Genomic DNA, 2,454 nt, shown 5'->3' with positions numbered 1-2,454 from the left:
AATACTCATTCCCATCATTCTCCTTTCAATGTTCAAAAACCAATTCATCTGAATGGCAATAAAAGAATGTAATTTGATAGATGCAGCCAAGATTATAAAGCAGGAATAATGATTCACAGACCATGGTGCTGAGTATTATTTAGTCAGTATTTCTACAGGTGCTAACATAAAAGGTCATGTATTTTCTTTTAGACATGTCAACTACAGCATAATTTTACTAGATAAAATGAGAGGTAATGATTGGTGTGTTCATAATTAAACTTGAGGTCTCCATCAATAAACACCCATCCTGGAATAAGATCATTACCTACAAAGTGAAAGGTAAATACCATAATAAAAAATTGCTTAGATGATACACTGACCAGACTAATAAAAACATTTCAAAACATTTAATACTGGTGTAGGAGCATGAGCCTATAGTCCCAGCTACCTGGGAAGCTGAGGCTACAGTGAGCTGTGATGGTGCCACTGCAATTCAACCTTGGTGACAGAGCAAGACTCTGTCTCTAAATTAATTAATTAATTAATTAAATAAACATAAAAAAAGAAAAATTGGGTATTAATTTGCTATCAAAATATGCAAAATGGTGATATGTTTGTGTTTAACTTTTTTTTAAAAAACCATAAAATAGTAGTCTTTATTTTGGAATATTTCCTTAGGATAAATTCCCATTTGCTCTTTTGTTGAGACAAAAATGCACAAATATTTTTATGGCTTTGGAACATGCCTCCAGTTGCTTTCTGAGAGGATTATAACATGCATCCTACTGCACTGCGGTGGACCAGTTTCACTATACCTTCCAGAGATGAGCATTTTAATCTACTCGATCTTAGGACCATTAAATTCTATTTTAGAAATTTGTTTCTGGTTTTATTGTGCTATAAGAAGGGAATTTGGTTGTGGTAAATTTCTGTGTTAAGTGCATCTTTGTAACCAAATGTATATTTTTTTCATTTTTGTATGGTATTTTATTTTTAAAATTGACAAAATAGTGTGTATTTACCAGATACAACATAACATTGTGAAATACGTATACATTGTTGATTGGCTAAACTTTTTAATACAGGAAACTTCAAACAAAACAGCATGACAGTGCTTGCCTCGGCAGCATATATACTAAAATTGGAACAATACAGAAGAGATTAGCATGCCTGCTGCACAAGAATGACATGCAAATTCATGAAGTGTTCAATATCTTTTTCCTCCCAGGGATCATAACTCCTAGCCAGCAAGGGAACCAAACAGGATGGAGAATGAATTTGATGAATTGACAGAAGCAGGCTTCAGAAGGTGCGTAATAACAAACTTCTCCGAACCAGAGGAGTATGTTCTAACCCAATGCAAGGAAGCTAAGAACCCTGAAAAAATGTTAGAGAAAATGCTAACTATAATAACCAGTTTAGAGAAGAATATAAATGACCTGATGGAACTCAAAAATATAGCACAGGAACTTTGTGACACATATACAACTTTCAGTAGCTGAATCAATCAAGCAGAAGAAAGGAAATCAGAGTTTGAAGATCAACTCAATGAAATAAAGTGAGAAGACAAGATTAGAGAAAAAAGAGTGAAAAGAAATGAAGAAAAGCCTCCAATAAATATGGGATTACGTGAAAAGACCAAATCTACGTTTGATCAGTGTAACTGAAAGGGAAGGGGAGAATAAAATCAAGCTGGAAAACACTCTTAGGATATTATCCAGAACTTCCCCAACCTAGCAAGTCAGGCCAATATTCAAATTCAGGAAATATAGATACCACCACAAAGGTACTTCTAGAGAAGAGCAACCCTAAGACACATAATCATCAGATCCACCAAGGTTGAAATGAAGGAAAAAAATGCTAAGAGCAGCCAGAGAGAAAGGTCAGGTTACCCACAAAGGGAAGCCCATCAGACTCACAGCGGATCTCTTGGCAGAAGCCCTACAAGCCAGAAGAGAGTGGGGGCCAATAATCAACATTCTTAAAGAAAAGAATTTTCAACCCAGAATTTCATATCCAGCCAAACTAAGGTTCATAAGTGAAGGAGAAATAAAATCCTTTACAGAAAAGCAAATGCTGAGAGATTTTGTCACTACCAGGCCTGCCTTTCAAGTGCTCCTGAGGGAAGCACAAAATATGGAAAGGAACAACACTATTAAGAAACTGCATCAACTAATGGGCAAAATAACCAGCTAGCATCATAATGGCAGGATCAAACTCACACATAACAATATTAACCTTAAATGTCCCAATTAAAAGACAAAGACTGGCAAATTGGATAAAGAATCAAGACCCATCAATGTGCTATATTCAGGGGACCCATCTCACATGCAAAGACACACACTGGCTCAAAATAGAGAGATAAAGGAAGATTTACCAAGCAAATGGAAAGCAAAAAAAGGCAGGGGTTGCAATCCTAGTTTCTGATAAAACAGACTTTAAACCAACAAAGATCAAAATGGAGGGTATTAC

General features: G+C 35.5%; 1 non-coding gene across 1 annotated transcript; it reads left to right on the top strand.

Moving 5' to 3' along the window:
- Positions 1–1,093: 1,093 nt before the first annotated feature.
- Positions 1,094–1,200, top strand: LOC118143926 (U6 spliceosomal RNA). The gene has a single exon (XR_004728411.1). It is a non-coding gene; the product is annotated as a U6 spliceosomal RNA (small nuclear RNA).
- Positions 1,201–2,454: the final 1,254 nt, after the last annotated feature.

Source organism: Callithrix jacchus, chromosome 11 (genome assembly GCF_049354715.1).
Source record: "Callithrix jacchus isolate 240 chromosome 11, calJac240_pri, whole genome shotgun sequence".
Lineage (NCBI taxonomy): Eukaryota > Metazoa > Chordata > Mammalia > Primates > Cebidae > Callithrix > Callithrix jacchus.
Note: the sequence above shows the minus strand (reverse complement) of the source record. Positions and strands in the feature narration are given on the sequence as shown.